Consider the following 20,291-nt stretch of genomic DNA (forward strand, 5'->3'; position numbering starts at 1 on the left):
TTTCTTTTTGGCCAGTTTGACCTTCATAAAAGAATCCTGCACACCAATTTCTATATATCAGAACCTCCTTTCAGATTTAACATGTATGTCTCACTCAGTAACAAGTCCAGTGAACAAAAATCTCTGAATATCTAGGGCCCTTGACGCCTTTGTCATTTGGCATAATGTCTCATGTTCTGGTAACTGACCCTGTGTCAAGGAAGAATCCCAGCGTGTAGGCAGTTAAGTCTGAGAAAGACTGCAGTTAAGAGGTAAGTACTCTCACTTATTGTTGTGAGTACAAGTAGGCAGATTCAGCAAAACTGTAGTTAGGGTAGCCTTTCATTTCCAAGTGATGCAGCAAATCAGACTCTAAGATGCTGCTATGCAAGGCAGTCTTTTATATTTGCCCTTTTAAGGCATTTTGGATGTATAAATGAGTTTGGGGAGGTTTGGAGTAGGACAAAAGGGAGTGCTGGCTGGAATCACTAGCAAGTCTTTTTCCTGTTAAGGACCATGATCTGACATATACTGTGAGTGCAACAGTTTGATATGTCAGAACTGAAACAATCATATCTGTATAATTCAGTTTGGACAGACTAAATCTGTACTATGGTACAAAACTAGTTAATTTATACAATCATCAGCAATATAATCAACAAAGAAAATGTAACTAACTTTGGGAGTATTCTGATGCTGTAAATAGCTGTAAAATTAATCACATTTACCATCACACAATAACAAGCTTTTTAGTGTGCTCAAGAACATTTCCCCCTCTTACAGTATTAACTTTAAATGAAAAGAAAATAGCATCACCAAAGTCATCCACAAATCTGTCAGGAAACCAGTAATGCCAACAGTTCAGCTCAACCCCTTATGTCAGTCTCTGTTATGGCCTTCCTATGCTTCCCAGAGTGTTCATGGTTACGACAGCTCTCCTTCAGCAGACTTTCTCATGTGCTGCTATCCCTGTCATTGCAGGACAACATGACTCAAAGAAAGGAGGATAGCTGATTGGAAAGGGTAAGTGTTGGGGCAAAGATGGATATGAGGCTGGAGAACATCTGAAGTGTGACTCCAGTCAAAGCACAAAGAAGGCATTCTCACTTTCGTGCAAGTTGCTTACAGATACAGGATCATGTGCATGCTAAAACATTGGGTACCATGTGCTTACCACAAGGAAAGAACTCCGAACAAGTAGTCTGTTCACAACATAATGGCAGTGGTAATAGCTGCATAACCTTAATAGGTGTGTTTAGATCAAAGTTAAAGGACCTACTCCTGGTGCCCCCTTTGAGAGTCTGTCACTCCAGCTCACACAGGGTGACTTCCCTGCTCATGTGGGCATAAAAATGGCCCTTGGTTTGAAAGAAATGTGTCAGCTCAGAAGCATCAGTTTTATGATATGCTTCTATTTGTGCATCATGGCCAGTCCTGTAGACTTGCAGGGGAAGTTTTTTCTGCAGGTCAGTGCCAGCCTGGTGGACCATTTGTAAAAAGGATTCTTAAAATAAAACAAGATAAGCTTAGATGGATAACAAACAAGGCAGGATAACCGGCTGTAATTATTGCAGAAAAAAGTATAAAACACATGGAGTTTATAATCGTATCACCTCTGGATGACCACACCAGTTGTGTGTCTTTGGGAAAGCCATGTTTGTAATCCAGCAATATTTTAGACAGGATTTGTGCAGAATCAGGAGAACGTTTTGCTGTTGAGTCTGCACAGCAATAGATTGGGCTTTCTTATTTATTAATTTATTTTATTTTTTACTGTATAGAATGCAGGATTAAATAAAATATCAGCCATAAAATGTATTCATGTCTTTATCTGGCAGTAACTGTTACAAGTTCTGAGGACTTCTGCTGGGAGTTGTAAAATCTCTACCCAAGCAAATGTAAACACAAACTAAAAAGTACTGGCCTTACGTACTCTGCCTTCTCAGGGAGAGGCATGTGTGCTTCCACATGTCTACTTCTCCAGCTCAATGTTGTAACACTGTAAGTCTGCTGAGACTCTTCTCTGAGCGATCATCCACCTACTGGCAGGAATCACTAACATGACAGGCTTCATCATCTTCCTCCCTGTCAGGATGGATGAACTGGCATCAGCCCTCAAGTCAATCCTCCTCTGTCTGGCTCACTCCAGCACCTACACCATTATTCATATATGGGTAAATTGGGTTGTAGTCAGAGCTTCATTGCTCCAAAGCACAGAGGTGGGCTGTAATGAGTTATTTCAATCCAAGATGCGAAGGTGCTCAGATACTGTATGTACCAGTGTAGTAGACCTGGGTGCTCTATTAAATCAAAAGGAAGGGCATGAAAATAAAAAATCATTGCTTACTCCAAAAATAACTCTTTTGCGAGGTTAAAAAAGAGATATTTCCAAATTGAAAAAGTGGCCCATTAAGCTAAAGTAACATGAATTCAGGACTCTGAGTAATAAACTGACTTTGTCTTCACTGCCACTATGCTGGTCCAGGGGGTGTATTTTTTGTTCCCCATCCAGTTATCCAGGTTGAGCATAAAAACATTTAATGAGGTACTCTGGTTTACATGGAGAGGGAGTCTATTCCACAAAAGGGAGAGTCTCTGTGACACAAATCTGTCTTGCCAACAAGTCCTATTGATGCCACAGACCAGATTGAGGTCTCGCATGCCAGTTACTTGAGTGGAGGTTGACTTGTGGATATGCAGCAGTCCCATCAAGGTGGGGTCTGAGATTGCCTTGTATGCCAGACATAGGTCATCTCTGAGGAGTTTGTAGGAGACTGAGTAGAGGGACAGGGCTTTTAGCCTATCTGTGTAGGGTAGATGTTTGAGGTCCTGGATTCTCTGGGTGAGGAATCTCTGTGGTCTCTCCAGCTGCTGCATGTGCTTTGTGAGGTACATGCTGAAAGGGGCATTGTATTCAATAATCGTTCTTATAAGGGAAGAATACAGGCATGTTATGGCCACCTTGTCCCTGGATGAGATACCCTTACTAATGAGGTTAGCCATGTAGAACGCTTTCCATACAATGGAAGCAATATGGTGGTCAAAAGTCAGTTTGCTATCAACCCGGGTTCCCAAGTCCCTCATGACTAATTGTGTGCTTAGTCCATGATTATCAATGTGATAATTTGTGGGGATGTCATTCCCCCCAAAAGGAATGATGATGCATTTTTTGTCATTCAGTTTGAGGCCATGTTTCTGGCACCAGTCATTTGTTTGGGTGAGACCCTCTTGGAGGATGTCCACATCATTAGCGGAATTGATGACAGCAGCCAGCTTGGAGTCATCTGCAAACTTGGTCTGAGAAGTATATCCCAAACAGCAGAGGCCCCAAGACTGATCCCTGAGGTACACCTCTTGTTACGGGTCTACTACTTGAGTTGGCTTCCCTTATTTTGACTAGGTGGGTTCTATCAGTGAGCCAGTTTGCTACCCATCTGGTAACATATGGATTGATGCCTAGTTAAAAGAGTTTAGCTATTATACCTGAGTGGGGAATAATATTGAAGGTCTTGGCCAGGTTGAGGTAGGCGGTGTGCATCATCTTCCCCTCGTCTATGGCCTTGGTGACTGTCTCAAAGAAGTCAACCAAATTTAACAGGCATGACCTCCCTTTGACAAAACCAAACTGTGTGGAATCAAGTGTCTGAAGGTTGCCAATGTCCTTGTTAATGAGGTCCATGATAATCTGCTGCATGGCCTTGCAGATCAGGTTAGTTAGGCTGATGGGTCTATAATTTCTTGGATCAGTGGACGCTCCACCTTTTGCAAAGGATGACAGTAGCTGTCCTCCACTCGGCTGGGATGAAGCCGGCACTCAGGCATTGGTTGAATAGGGTGCCTAATGGTGCTACAAGTTCCTGCCTGAGTTCATGTAGGCTGCAGCCTGGGATGTTATCAGGTCCCATGGAGGCTGTATTTTTTTTCCTTTGAGAGGGTAGTGATGACTTGCTCCGTAGAGATAAGGGGAGGGGGAAGGTACTGGAGATGTCCTGTTTTACTGATGGGAGGGACAGAGGAGTGAAGTTTTCACTGAACCTGTCTGTCAGCAGATTGGTTGTATCTACAGGGTTTATGTATGTGGTGTCCTTGACCACCAGTTCTGAGCAGATCTGGGTGCTTCCCCTGAGACTGTGGACATATATGAAGAAGGCCTTATGATTGTCTTTAGTAGATGTGGCCAGTTTGGACTCAAAGTTTGCTTTGGATGATTTCACTAGTGTTCTTATCTGCTTGTTCAGGCTAAGGACAGATTGTTTCCAATTAGACACCTGCTCCTTCTTGGTCCTGAAGAGCATTTTTTTTCCTTTTATTATAGAGTTTATTTATTGTAGATGTCCACCAGACAGGTTTACTCTTCCTTGATGAGGATAAATTCATCCTGTCTGGTATTCCTGATTCCGTGCAGCTATATAAATGCTCATATAGTACTTTGGTGTAAGTTTGGACATATGTGCCAGTTTCTATGGAGGAGGAAGGGGCTGTGAAGAAGTTTATACCTTCCCTCAGAAGGTTGTAATCAGCTTTGGAGAAGTTTTTTGTTTGACCCTAGCTGGGGGGGGGTGGGGTTGGGGCAGATGGTGACTTTGAAAGTGACTGCTTTGTGGTCGGATCTTACCAGGGACGATGACACTGTAGGGATGCTGCACTGATTACTCATGTTGGTTAATATCAAGTCCAAGATATTTTCACCTCTTGTGAGGTTGTCAACCAACTGGTCCAAGGCATTTGCATTGATGAAATCAAGAAATCTCTGGGAATTTGCGTTTTGGCACAAGTATTTCTTCCAATCTATGCTTGGATAGTTAAAGTCACCCAGGATCAGGGTAAAGGGTTGAATCTTGATAGATTCAAAGAGGTCCAGACAGGTGGAGTGGGCATCTTGAGTCAGAGGTGGAGGCCTGTAGCTAGGTATGATTTAAATAGGGGTCTTGTAATTTGTTAACTGCACCTGGAGTATTTCCTGTGCATCATACTGTTTGACCAGCCTAGAACTGTGTATATCTTTTATATATATTGCAACTCCACCTCCTTTTGTTTTGCTGCCCACAGCTTGGGGTCTAAATGAATGATAGGATGAGTAACCTGGTAAGGCTGGGGTGCTGTCCGCAGCTTTGAACCAGGTTTCTGTGACTGCACAAGTGTCAGCTTCTTCCAAGGTTAAGAATGCTTGCAATGAGTGCAGTTTCATGTTTAGACTCCTAGCATTTAGCAGCATAACCTTTAATTTACGTTTTGATGAAATTTTCATGTTGGTAGTTTTGACCTCATGGCATTGCCTAAAAAGGCACTATGGGGGAGGCAAGAGCCTTTGCCAGGAGCCTGAAGCCCAAGGGAGACAGATTCAGGTCATCTCTGGCAAAGCATCATGGCTTGTCAATCATGTCATCCTAGTCTGTTAGGTACTGGATCCCCTCTGAATGACATCAGAAACTAAGCCAGTTGTTAAAGTCAATCATTTTCTGTTTGTATTGAGGCATCATTCTGGTTGATGGTAGAATGCTGCTTAAAGCTAGGGACATACCTTCCTGGGACACATACTCAGTGAGCTCAATCATATCTCTCTTCATACAGTCCAGGGAGGTACATCTCAAGTCATTCACTCCAACAAGGACTATGATAGAGTCATAACAGTACCTGTTGAATACATGAGTGCATTGGTGATATGGCAGATTCTGACACCTGATAAACAACTAACCGTGACTTTCTCCTTATCCAGCCTGGTGAGGGGCAGATCTGTGTGTCTTACAATGGAATCTGCTATGACTAATACAGTATGTTGGGTTTATGTTTAGGCCTTAGAGGCTGTGAGACACCGGTGTGTGGGCTATGTGTGGTATGTGGTGTGGTAGGCAGTGGAGTTTGCATGCGTTTATGCCTCAGAGGTCTCTTTTGTTTGGGTGTGCTTTTGTTGAAGGCCTCCACATATGTGGGAGTGTGTTGTGTATGTGTGGGTGGTGTTTGAGGTGTGGTGTTTTGTTGCCAATCTTCTCAGTGGCAGACATGGTATGTGGGGGAGAGAGCAATGACACTAGGTCCTTGATGTATTTGCATCTCTCACAAATTGTGTTCATAGGTGGTAGTAGTAGAGGGCTGTCCATGTACATGAGGCATTTGCTATGGTGTCTCAGGATGCCCATATCAACCAGACCGGTAGGAGAAAATGTAGGAAATTGTCCATCCATATTTGTCAGAAACCGAAAGAGCGAAGAGGGTAAAGGGAGGAAGGTCTACGAGTAGTACTACTAGATGATAACACAAGTGCTACTAAGGGAAAAACGTGCAGCTGGAATACCTCAAAAAGGGTTAAAAACCATGCAGCTGCAGCTCTGGATGCAGCAGGCCTGTATCTTGACTATGCTATTCAATATTAAGGTTAAGAGCTCAGTAAGAAAAAACTCACAATGAAGCACATATTACTTATAGTCAAAAGAATAGAACTCACAGTATGAAAAAAATACAGTTAAACAGCAATGAAATGCAGTAAAATGTAGTTAAACTGTAATGAATTGCAGTAGATAGCCATGAAATATAGTTAATCAGTAGATCGCTTTGAAACAGTAGCTCACAATTCACAACAGTAACAGATAGCACAAATAAACCAGCGTAATAAATACGGCAAACTAAATGCAGTTGAACTCCTAAGCACAAATAGCAAAATGAAGAGTCACATTTTTTCTTTCCTTTTTTTTTTTTTTTAGTAGAAAGTGAAGAGACAGAAGATAATGAGATAATTCAAGGTTCAGAAGCTAAAGGGGTGGGCCGTTACTAATTTCTCACTATAAACAGTAGAATGAGCTGATGTAATGTGACTGGGGGGAGTGTCCAGAATCAGCTTTGTTGTAGAGGCGGGGGAACTCAAAGCCACCAAAACAGTTGCACAGATTACACAGATATACAGTAAAACAGAAGTGCAGAAACAGTTGAAGATAAGCACTTATTTTTTCCAATATCTAAGATCTCATCATAGTGTTATTAGGCATGCTGATATCTGTGCCAGATGGAGTGTAGGTTGCATCGGGAATGCAGCTCCATAAATCAAAGCTTAGAAAGATGAAAAGATGACTTTCACAGCTGGTTTTATTTTTTGGGGGAAGCTGATATAAATATACATAAATGCACTATATATATATATATATATATATATATATATATATATGTGTGTATGTATATGTATATGTCGGTGTTTCGAGAAAGAGAGAGAGGGTAGTTCTTTTGACCCAGTGGTTATTTGTTTGACCTAGAAAAATCTGTGACTTTGGTTATGGTGAATTGTATGTGGAGAAGCTAAAATGCTTCATATTGCTTGACCTACCTTGAAGTGTGATGTAAATAGTGACACCTCCACCATTTGTCCCTTTTTATGCAGTAGCTGGTCTAAATGTGCTCTGCTGGTATGACTTTGAACCATGTTTTAACAACTACATCTATATTCTTCAGAGTGAGGAGAGCTTGCAGGGAGTGGAAAGACAATATCTTCCATTTGTTTTGTGGCATCAGCCTTTGAGAAGGTAGAATGTTGCTCACTGCTAGGATCATACCTGCATGGGACAAATAGCTGGAGAGTTCCATTATGTCTGTATTCATGCAATTCAGAGAGGTTTGTTTCAGGTCATTTATGCTCACATGGACTATGTGGTTCAGTGACTTGAATGTGTGCACGATTTGATGGATCCTACACCTGATAGGCAACTGACCGTAACTCTCTCTTGCTCAGCGTTGGTGAGTGGGACATCAGTGTGTCTTAAAATGGAGTCTTCTATGACCAAAATATTGGATTGTGAGGTTGTCTGCCTTATGGGCTTAGACACTGAGGCATGAGATGCAGCTGAATGTGTTGTGGGTTGTGCAAGTAATGTGTTTTGTAGTTTGCAGAAGAGAAAAGAAAAAAAAAAGTAAGTCACTTCTTCCATTCAAACATAAAACACAACACTGACACTCTGTACAACTTAGAATTTTCAGTTAATCATGTATCATTCAAATGTGATTTCAGTCAAATGAGATTGTTAGTTTTGTTCAGTCCACAGTGATTCAGTGAAATGTGATTCAGATGAAAGAACCAGTATGATATATGAATGTGTGTGTGTGTGTGTGTGTGTGTGTGTGTGTGTGTGTGTGTGTGTGTGTGTGTGTGTGTGTGTGTGTGTGTATGTGTGTTAATGTATTTAAAACTCTTGTGTATTTTACTTCTTGAAGTCTTTAACTTTTGACATTTATGTGTGCATTTAAATTTTACAGATACCATGCTTTATACACATGTCACAAGACACATAACTGTCCTAAACAGTGCCCCACTCAACCAAAGCCCCTAAGGCAAAACAGCATGCCCAGCACACTACTCATAGATGACTTGATGGTGAGGAGCACTGATGTCCCACTCACTAGGTTGAATAAGGAAAAAGTAACAGTCAGCTGCCTGTCAGGTGCCAGGATTCGCCACATAATGCACACATTCAGGTCCCTCAACAACAGGTACAAATATGACTCTGTCATTGTACATGTGGGTGTGAATGACCTGAGACGTCCCTCCCTGGACTACATGAAAAGAGACATGGAGGGGCTCTCGGATTATGTAGCCCAGGTGGGTACGACCCTAGCCCTGCACAGCATCCTACCATCACCCAGAATGATATCCTAGTACAAGCAGAAAATGATTGATTTCAGCAATTGGCTAAGTTTCTGATGTCATTTTAAGGGGATCCAATATCTGTCTACCTGGGATGACATGATTGACAGACCTCGATGTTTTGCCAGAGATGGCCTGCATCTATCACCCCTGGGCTTCCAGATGCTGGTCAAGCCTCTTGCCACCCCTATAGTGCCTTTTTAGGTGGTGTTCCAAAAACCAAATTACCACCATAACAGCTACAAACAAATGCAATCTGAGGGTCATGCTGCTCAACACTAGAAGTCTAAATATCAAAATGCACTCACCTGAAGCACTCCTTAAAATAGAGAACATTGACATTTGTGCTGTAACAGAGATCTGGTTCAAGGCAGCAGAAAGCACCCCTGCACTACCAGGCTATAACTCATTCCACACCTTTCGGCCCCAGAACTAGGACTGAAGCTCCAAAGGTTGTTGTTTTTCCATATTCATAAAGGATGTGCACACCTCCAGACTGGTATCACAACATAACACATCAGAGATACTTCAGGTGCAGCTAACATTGGGTAAGACAGCGATTCAGGTCGTAGCCTGTTATAGGTCCTCAACCATGTCTCAAGATGCTCACTCCACATTCCTAAGCACCCTGGAGAATATTAGGGTCCAACCTAACACTCTCATACTGGGCGACTTCAACTACCCCTCCATTAACTGGGAAAACTACTCATGTACCAATACATTTACCCAATGTTTCCTGGAATTTATTAATTCCAATGCCCTGGACCAGCTCGTTCTTACCCCCACTAGGGGTAGCAACATCCTTGATCTGGTCATTACTAACATGGGTGATCGTTGCTTTACACCAATAGTTAACTCCTCCCTGGTTAGATCCGACCACAAACTAATCACCTTGGAACCCCCCCCCCCCCCCCCCCGCAGCAAAGGTAACCACCATGATAAACTTCTCCAAAGCTAACTTTGGACTCCTAAGAACAGAGGTGGCAAACTTCACAGCACCCATGCAAATGGATAATAGTTGCATGACCGCCGAATCATACACCAATGCACTGTACAAACACGTACACAAATGCATGGATCTCACCATACCCAATAGAACCAAGACGCTCTCCTCCAAAAAAAGGAAACCAATCTGGTGATCCCCAGCTATAAACAAACTCTACAACAGAAGGAGGAAACTGATGCGGAATAAGGTGAAGTCCCAAGACTGGAAAAATTCCCTTATCAGCTTCAACAAAAAGTTGAGATCCCTCATCAAATCCTCTAAAGCTAGCTATGAAAACAGAATTTCAGAAGGTAGTGAAGACAACCACAAGGCCTTCTATAGTTATGTAAAGAATGTCCACGGCAATACCCAGATTTGCTCTGAGCTACTGCACAATGGTACCTCCTATACCAAGCCGACAGATATTGCCAATATACTGGCCGACAGATTCAGTGCCAACTTTACTCCTCTCTCCTCCCCCAAAGGACCAATCACAATACCAGTAGATTGCAAAGCACCCAGTATTACTGCTGCACCAGTTAAAACAGCACTGTCCAATGCCAAGAATACAGCTTCTATGGGACCTAACAATATCCTTGGCTGTGTTCTACATGAACTGCATAGTGAACTGGAACCTCACCTGTGTGCCCTGTTCAATCACAGCCTCACTTCAGCCTTTGTCCCTACCGAATGGCACACTGCTATAGTCATCCCTCTCCACAAAGGAGGAGTAACTACAGACCCTGGGAACTATCACCCCTTTAGCCTGACAAGTCTGATATGCAAATCTATTGAATGCATCATCATGGACCTAATAAATAAGGATATAGGGAATCTCCAAACTCTGGATCCCACACAGATTGATTTTGTGAAGGGTAGATCATACCTGCTCAACTTGGTCAACTTCTTTGAGTCTGTAACCAGAGCTGTGGATGAAGGCAAATTGGTTTATACAGCCTACCTTGATCTGACCAAGGCCTTTGATACCATTCCCCACTCAGGGATTATAGAAAAACTCACTAAGGTAGGCATCAACCCCTATATCACTAGATGGGTTGCAAACTGGCTCACAGATAGAACCCATGGTGTGAAAGTAGCTGGCTCCAAGTCAGACTGCCAACCAGTCATGAGTGGAGTCCCACAGGGATCGGTCCTGGGTCCTCTCATGTTTGGTATCTACTTCTCAGAAGTCCAGGCCAACACAAAGGGACTCTGGCTGATATAGTTCGCAGATGATTGCAAGTTGGGAGCCATTATTAACTCCCCAAGTGATGCTGACATCCTACAGAAAGGCATCACTGAGATCAACGACTGCTGTCAGAACCATGGCCTTAAGCTCAATGCCAAAAAATGTGTCGTCATCACCTTTGGGAAAAACCCAGTTCCCATGAACTACCACATCGATGGTAGTCCACTGAACACAGAAGGCATTATAAGAGATCTGGGAACACAAGGTGACAGCAACCTCTCTTTTGACCACCACACTGGCACTGTAGTCAGAAAGTCCTTCTATGTGGCACATCTCATTATTAAGAGTTTTGCATCCAGGAAGAAAGAGGTCATTGTCTCCTCTACTCTTCCCTCATTAGGCCAGTCATCAAGTACAATGCCCCATTTGGCATGTTCCTCATTAGACACCTGCAACAACTGGAGAGGCCGCAAAAGTACCTCACAAAGAGGATCCTAGGCCTTAAACACTTGTCCTATATGGGCAGACTCAAAAAACTCCAGCTATTCTCTGTCTCATATCGCCCAGGCGATTTCTGCTTGACTTACAAAGCCATGTCTGACCTAGCTCTGTTAGAAATGCTACATCTAAAGAAATCCCAGTCCCTCCACATCACACGCACCAGAGACCTCAACCTCATTACCACAATCAACAGAACGTGCTGGAGGGACAGGTTCATAACCCAGAGACTTCCCATACATGTCAAACAGAGCACCTCACTGGACCTCTTCAAGAAAAATCTTGAAGAGTGGATAGGAAATAGAAAGTTCACCCCGGGGATCACTCCAGTGGTTCTACTTGAGAGATGCACTGGAAACTAAGGTTGGGTGACACGATGCCAGGGTAATCTTATGGGCTAGGCTTGTAAAGGCTCCAGGGCCATTAGCCTAGTACACACCTATGAAGCTATGAACCTATATGTTGAGATGATGGATGATATCCTGAGTAAATTTCTACACATTTCCAAGGGGGAAGATGCAGTGCTTTTTCAGATAATATGTTTGGATACTTTTGTAATGCCAGAAGTTGATGCCATCACTTTTTGTCCATTTTACATGGCTCACTGTGATTATACCTTTTCTTTCCTTGAGGTAAGATGGATGACAAGCCATCAGACAGCAACATTAAGACACCTGTAGGGCATAACTCTAAATCTAGACAAAGTCACAAATAATGGGGGGATAAAGGCCCAAAAACAGGGACTCTTTTTAAATATTGCTCTTACAAACTTAGAAAGTTGATAGAATAACAGGTTTTGCATTAGCATGGATTTTCCGAAGAATATTAAGTCTGAAAATAAAAGGTCTGCCATTATTAATTATTTCAGTGATTTCCCAGTGATTAGCTAGAAAAGTACAATTTCATGAGAAATGGACCAAAAATATCAGTCAAAAATCTGAATATTCTGCTACAATCTGGACAGATGAGAGCTATGATATAGGGATCATGGCTAGCTGTGGCATAACTGTCACTGCCCATTACTGTTTGTCAGACCTCTTCTTCCGTTGCCTTTTGTTCAAAACCTAATGATATGACTGACATTTATATATATATATATGTGTATATATATATATATATATATATATATATATATATATATATATATATATATATATAGGTGTGTGTGTGTGTGTGTGTATATATATATATATATATATATATATATATATATATATATATATATATATATATATGTAGGTTTATAGGTTCATAGGTGTATTCTAAAATAAAATATTCCTGCCTTCATTCTTGCCCAAATCTTGATCTGTCCCTACCTATTCTAAGCTTTTCCTATTCCAGATTAAAAAAACAAACAAAAAAAAAAACATACATTGTTTTGCATCCCTGACATAAACTCTGACCCTGTCTTCTATTGAAATATGTTGGAGAGCGAGTGTCTGTGCTTAACTTACCTGACTGGTGCGGTTGCTATTCGAGGCCTGCAGACCCTTGCATCATCTGTGACAAGACTGTGGATCACCAAACAGGCCATGACCTGCTTCTCTTCTTGGGATTGGTGCTAAAACTAGCTAGTTTTAGCTAGAACTAGCCATTTTTTTTAGTTTTAGCACTCAAAACTATTTCCTTGTGCTCAGCACTTGTGCAGAACTCATTGTAAGCACTAAATAAACTACAAATTACTACAGCACTCGACTTTCCTCACTTGTCAAGAGGAAAACAGCTCTTAGTACTTAAATTAATAAAGACCTATCCAGGCATGTCCATGGGTCAGCTCCTGGTGTTTTCTCCTGTCCACCTGATGAATCTGGGCATCTTGGTGCAATGTAGCAATTGCCTCATGTACACCGACAACCATCTCCTCCTACCACCCAACACTACAACCTGTGAGAGATGCACTTATATAGCCAAACTGGAAGCCAAGCTCTCTCCAACCAAGTATGGACTAGACAGTCAAGAGGAGAAGGTTAACACCTGCACCACACCACACTAAACACATAGCCCTTCAAAACGCACACTACCAAAACCCACAAATGGAAACACAAAGCACACACTCACATTTATGGAGGCTCTCAATAAAAATCTGCCCAAGCAACAGAGATCTCCCAAGCTGAAACACAGACAACCACCACCCCCCAACACTACCCAAATGACACATAGCCCACAAAATCAGTGTGCCACTTAACCTCAGCCCATAAACACACTAGTCATAGGTGACTCTATAGTCAGGCATACTGATGTCCCACTCACCAGGCTAAACAAGGAGAAAGTTACTGTCAGCTGCCTGTTGGGTGCCAGAATCCACCACATAACGCACACACTCAGGTCACTCTACAACAAGTACAAATATGACTCTGTCATTGTCCCTGTTGGTGTGAATGACCTGAGACGTACCTCCATTGACTACATGAAAAGAGACATGGAGGAGCTCTTGGATCTTGTAGCCCAGGCAGGTATGACCCTAGCCATGAGTAGCATCCTGCCATCGCCCAGAATGATGCCACAGTACAAGGACAAAATGATTGACTTCAACAATTGGCTAAGTTTCTGGTGTCATTCTAAGGGGAGCCAGTATCTTGTCTGCCTGGGATGGCATGGTCGGCAGACCACGATGCTTTGCCAGAGATGGCCTGCTTCTGTCGCCCCTGGGATTCTGGATACTGGCTAAGGCTCTTGCCACCCTTATAGTGCCTTTTTTAGGCAAGGTTCAAATGCTAAATTCACCACCATAACAGGTACAAGCAAGCAAACTCTGAGGGTAATGCTACTCAATGCTAGAAGTCTAAACCTCAAAGTGCACTCACTTGAGGCACTCCTTAAAATGGAGAACATTGACATCTCTGCAGTGACAGAGAACTGGTTCAAGGCTCCGGAGAGCACCCCTGCATTACCAGGCTATAATTCATACCACACCTTTCGGCCACCTAACCTGGACCGAAACACTAAAGGCGGAGGCGTGTCCATATTCATTAGGGATATCCACACCTCCAGGCTAGTTGCTCAACATAATGCATCCAAAATTATCCATGTGCAACTAACACTGGGCAAGACTGCAATCCAGGTTGTAGCTTGTTACAGATCCCCCATCATGTCCCAGGATTCCCACTCTTCATTTCTTAAGATACTGGAAAATATTAAGGTACAACCCAATACCTTAATTATGGGTGATTTCAACTACCCCACCATGAGCTGGGAAAACTACACATGTACCAACTCATTTGCTCAATGTTTTCTGGAATTCATAAATTACAACACCTTGGGTCAGCTTGTCCACACCCCCACCATGGGCAGCAATATTCTGGACCTGGTCATTACCAAAATGGGTAACTGATGTTTCACGCCAGAGGTCAGCTCCTCACTGGTTAGATCCAACCACAGGATAATCACCTTAGACATCCATATCCCACCCCACCCCCCCATTAAGGAAACCACCATCAAAAACTACTCCAAACCCAACTTCATGATTCTTAAGACAGAAGTGGCAAACTTCACGACACCCATGGAGACAGAAAATAGAGGCACGACTGCTGAATCTTACAGAAATGCACTGTATAAGCACATATACAAGTGCAAGGATCGTGCCACCCCCAACAGAACCAAAATGCTATCCTCCAAAAAAAGGAAGTGAATCTGGTGGTCCCCTGCCATAAACAAACTCTACAACAGAAGGAAGAAGCTGTTGCAAAAAAGAGTAAAATCCCAAGATTGGAGGAACTCCCTGGTCAGCCTCAGCAAGATGCTGAAATCCCTCATAAAATCCTCCAAAGACAGTTATGAAAATAAAATCGCCACTGATTCCAAAGACAACCACAAAGCATTTTACAGCTATGTCAAGAATCTCAATAGCAATACTCAGATCTGCTCTGAGCTACAGCACAATGGCACTAAATATACAGAACCAACTGATATTGCCAACATCCTGGCAGATAGGTTCAGTGCTAACTTTACTCCCCTCTCACCCTCCAAATGGCCCATCTTAATATCGGAAGAATGCAAAGCCCCTGTAATCATGGATGAACAAGTAAAGGCCGCAATCTCCAAAGCCAAGAACACAGCATCCATGGGACCAGACAACATCCCAGGCTGAGTACTGCACGAACTACAAAATGAACTGGCACCTAAGTACCATGTTCAGTCATAGCCTCACCTCAGACTATATACCTACTGAATGGTGCACAGTGATGGTTATCCCCCTCAACAAAGGGGGTGCCACTACAGACCCTAGAAACCACCACCCATTAGCCTGACGAGCCTGGTCTGCAAGGCCATGGAACATATCATCTTGGAGCTTACAAAGAAAGACATAGGTAACCTTCAAACCCTGGACCCTACTCAGTTTGGGTTTGTAAAAGGGAGAGAATGTCTACTAAACATGATTGACTTCTTTGAAGCAGTCAGTAGAGCCGTAGAAGAGGGCAAGGTAGTGCACACAGCCTATCTTGACCTCGCCAAGGCTTTCAATACCATCCCCCACTCTGGAATTATAGATAAACTCACTAAAATGGGCATAAATCCCTATGTCACAAGATGGGTGGCCAACTGGCTCACTGACAGAACCCACACAGTAAAAGTTGCCGACTCCAAGTCCGACTTCAGGCCAGTGATGAGTGGAGTACCATGGGGTTCGGTCCTGGGTCCTGTCCTGTTCGGCATCTACATCTCTGAAGTGCAGGCCAACACAGAAGGTCTTTGGCTAACAAAATTCACAGATGACTGCAAGCTGGGAGCCATAATAGAATCATCTAATGATGTAGACATTCTACAAAAGGGCCTCACAGAGACAGATGCTTGGTGTCAAAGTCATGGCTTCAAGCTCAGTGCCAAGAAGTGCAATGTCATCCCCTTTGGGAAACACTCGGTACCCATGAACTACCACATAGGTGGTAACTCACTAAACACTGAAAGTGTGATAAGAGACCTCGGGACACAGGTGGACAGTAGTCTCTTTTGATAACCACATCACTACAGTAGTCAGGAAATCCTTCTATGTGGCACACCTCATCACAAAAGGGTTCTCCTCTAGAAAAAAGGAGGTCATTGTTCCTCTCGACTCATACCTCATCAGACCCATTATAGAGTACAATGCCCCATTTGGCATGTATCTCACAAGACACCTACAACAATTGGAAAGGCCACAGATATACCTCACTAAGAGGATTACCGGCCTCAAACAGATGCCATACGCAGATCGTCTCAAATAACACCAGCTCTACTCTGTCGCATATCGCCCACTCAGAGGTGATCTCTGCCTAACATACAACGCTATGTCTAACCCAGAGCTGTTGGCCATGCTACACTTAAAGAAATCCCAGTCTGGCTGAACCACACGCTCCAGGGACCTAAATCTTGTCACCACAATAAACAGAACATTCTGGTGGGATAGATTCCTATCCCAGAGACTTCCCATACTCTGGAACAAGCTACCCATTCATGTCAAGCAACGCTCCTCATTGGCCCTCTTTAAGAAAAAACTTGATGACTGGATGGGAAATAGAAAATTCACCCCAGGGATCACTTCTGAGGCACTGAATGACAGGGGCACAGGAAAATAATTTTCTTGGGTGGTGAAAGCCAGGGAACCTTTTTGGCTAGGCTTATATAGGCTCCAGGGCCAATAGCCTAGTACCTACCTATGAACCTATAACATAAGTAACAACTGTAACTATTTCCTGCTCAATCACAATTTTTCACTCAAATCCTAGCAAAGTCTTCTTCTACCTACTGGCCAGAATTTTAATTTTTTCTAAAGCCTTCCTATAAGTCATATTTATTTTGTTTCTCACATTATTCCCTACCTTTATCCCAACACATTTTGGGTGCCTCCTGCCCACAGCAACTTTAAATCTTCCTCTGCTTTCCACTCTTCTACCCTCACTGCTACTCATTTCCTAGTTTAAAACAGCAACCCAAAACTCAGTCTCAAGCCCTTTGAATACACCCACTACCCCCTTCACATCCTCTTTCACTTTTTCAGTAATTAACATACATTTGTCTGTAGAAATATAGAATTTGAAACACCCTCCCTTTCACCTTCTATTTTAACTGTTTCCCCCATTTTTACTGCTAACATTTCATCATCATTATAAAAAACAAACAAAAAAAAAAGCTAAATTGTTCACCAAGTAACAGGAAAACAAATGATACACGGCTCAAAGTTGAATAGGTAGCACTTTTGTCTCATTTATTTAGAAGACTTCATCAGACCCAATTTAAAATGAAAAGACAACTGCTTAAATACCCTCCCCAAACAATCACATGATCACCCTTCGCTGGATTTAAAGGTGTATTGCAAATAATTAGGCATACATTTCATAATACCTAATATAAATTGTGCCCCTGTTAAACCATCCAAAACTATCCTCTAATTCATTTGAAGTTCAAATATAAAATTAAAAACAGGTGTAAAGACACCATAAAAATACAATCAAAATACCTTAAGATTATTCTTGCAGAACATGCCCCTAAAAAAAAGGTGCCTGCATTCAGCCACTGCTTCCCTGTATAAAATAGCTGACCTTGCTTTTAAAACACTGACAATATTCATATTGTCATTCAGACCCAGAGGTTTACAAGCATCAGGCTAAAATTTCAATTTTATTTCTCAAACCTCCAGTTTATTTTACCAGTTGCCACCCCTTTCATCCACTATGATTCTCCAGTATTCTTCTTCTTCTTTTGGCTTTTCCCAGTTAGGGGTCACCACAGCAGATCACCTGTCTGCTCATGATTGGCAGTGGAGTTTTACGGTGTCGAGTTGCCAGCCCGGCGCCCAACCTTCCACAGAAGGCACACACATGCACACACTCACACCTAGGATCAATTTAGAGTGTCCAATCCACCTACAGCATGTCTTTGGGATGTGGGAGGAAAACGGAGCACCTGGAGGAAACTCACACGACCACAGGGAGGACATGCAGGCTCAGCACAGAAGGCACCCCAGCCGAGAATTGAACTGGAGAACCTCTTGCTGTGAGGTGGCAATGCTAACCGCTGCATCATTGTGGCCACCCCACTATGATTCTCCAGTATAAGAAATAAAAAAAAAATTTAAACATATTAAGGCATATTTATATAATTTAGATCATTCCCGTGTATACTATATCAGTGTTGATATATACATATTCTCAAAAACGTCTCAGTTTTTCCTATATGAAAAGCAGAACAACTGGCACAGCAAGCTAGATATACTATTTTAGTTGTGCCACAATTAAAATTAACCAAATATTTTGATACTTTTTATGTATTTGTTTCATTTAATAAATGGACATTCTTGCCCCTTCAAGACCATCTAAGTCATACACTTGAGTTAAATTAACAGCTTCAGGTTTGTTTTTTATATTAGTCTCTCTTTTGTAAGTAATTGTCAGTTGCCCACCTAAAACATTTTTGGTATATTAAAGACTGCAAATACGCCCCAATATTTTTCAAATATATTCCTTAACCACTGTGAGTCTAATGTATACTTAGTAACAAAGGATCTCTCAACATTACTAACTTTATTGATATCCAATTATTTGTTACCTACCTTCCAGTTATTTTTACCATATACTTAAATAGGCTGGTAATTAATATCTCTTTTTTGAAAAATCTGATCTGCAACATCTGGCAATAAATAATTATGGTATCCCCTCTGTTGAAGCATACCCTTAATGTTACTTATTTCATCCTTAAAAATAATAGTATCAGAAGTTGTATAGGATGCCCTGGCAAACTGCCCCTTCACCTAACTCTTCTTTTGGATAAAGGGATAGCAGCTATCAAAATGCAAATAAGAATTGCTAAAAGTAGGTCTATGATTAATTCTTGATTGAAAACAATTATTTATAAAATCCTTATACAGGCATACAACTAAAACGTTAGTGATGTTTTCTGCACTGGAAAAGATAAATCTCCAAAAAGTGGTAGCTTGGGTGATATAATCAATAAATTCATTCACTTCAGAAAGATTCCCTACCCATAGAATAAAAATGTTGACCAGAAAATGTAGGCAGGTAACCTATTTGTTTAAAAAGCACAATCAAGAATGTATTTATTCTCCCTACAACCTAAGACTATGTTGGCAAAAATGGGGGCACAAGCTGCCCCTGTAACTACCCCACTGAACTGTTTATAATATTCCCCTTTGAGATATATAAAATTATTCCTAAGAACAATATCAATAAACATCTCAGTAAGTCTGAGGTCAGTTATAATAAGGTCTTTGAAACCCATAATGGTATCCAAAAACAGCTAATACCATCTTCTAGTGGGATAACAGAAAACAACTTTTTGATATCAATGGTCACAAAAATCAAATCAAATCATTATCATAATCTATATTGTGAACAATTTCTTAAAACTTCCATGAATCCATTAACAAGTAAGACACCCACTGACAGATTGTTTTAAGCTTTCCATTAATAGATTTTGCTAAGGGCTCTGTTTTTGAACCAGCTGATGATGCAATTGATCTTAATTGCGGGTCATCCTCACGTGTAAATTTTGGGAATTCCAAAAATCATTATAATTTTTGTTTTTTTTTTACTTTGAGATATTTATACAACCCGTTAGAAATCAAACCATTGATAAACAAGTCATATAAAATTAGAGCTACACCTCTATAAGCAACATTAAATACATTTTTAGTTACTTGTGCATAATGGTCAGTATCCAGTAATAAATGGTTCATCCTAGCAATATAATGTAGGGAATCCATTATCACTAATCCACCACCTTTGTCAGGTTTCATTACTCAGTGTTCTGTTTTTACAAGATTGTCCTGTACCACCTACAAATTATTAAACAAGAATCTTGCAATGAGTTTTATACTTGCTTTTGGTAAGGACACAGACTGATTCATCTCTACTTTATGCATTCTGCCCATTTTAATAAAACCATCACCAGTGGTGATGCATTGATTCTTGCAAAGTCCCTTTCACAAGCACTCTATTATATGCCCCTGCTAAGCCAGGCTCTGTTTAACCCTGACCAGGTTATAGAATTCTACTAGAAATCTATGTGCACTTACACTGTCTCCA

The sequence above is a fragment of the Protopterus annectens genome, chromosome 5.part1 (assembly GCF_019279795.1).
Source record: "Protopterus annectens isolate FY-2018-M chromosome 5.part1, PAN1.0, whole genome shotgun sequence".
Lineage (NCBI taxonomy): Eukaryota > Metazoa > Chordata > Ceratodontiformes > Protopteridae > Protopterus > Protopterus annectens.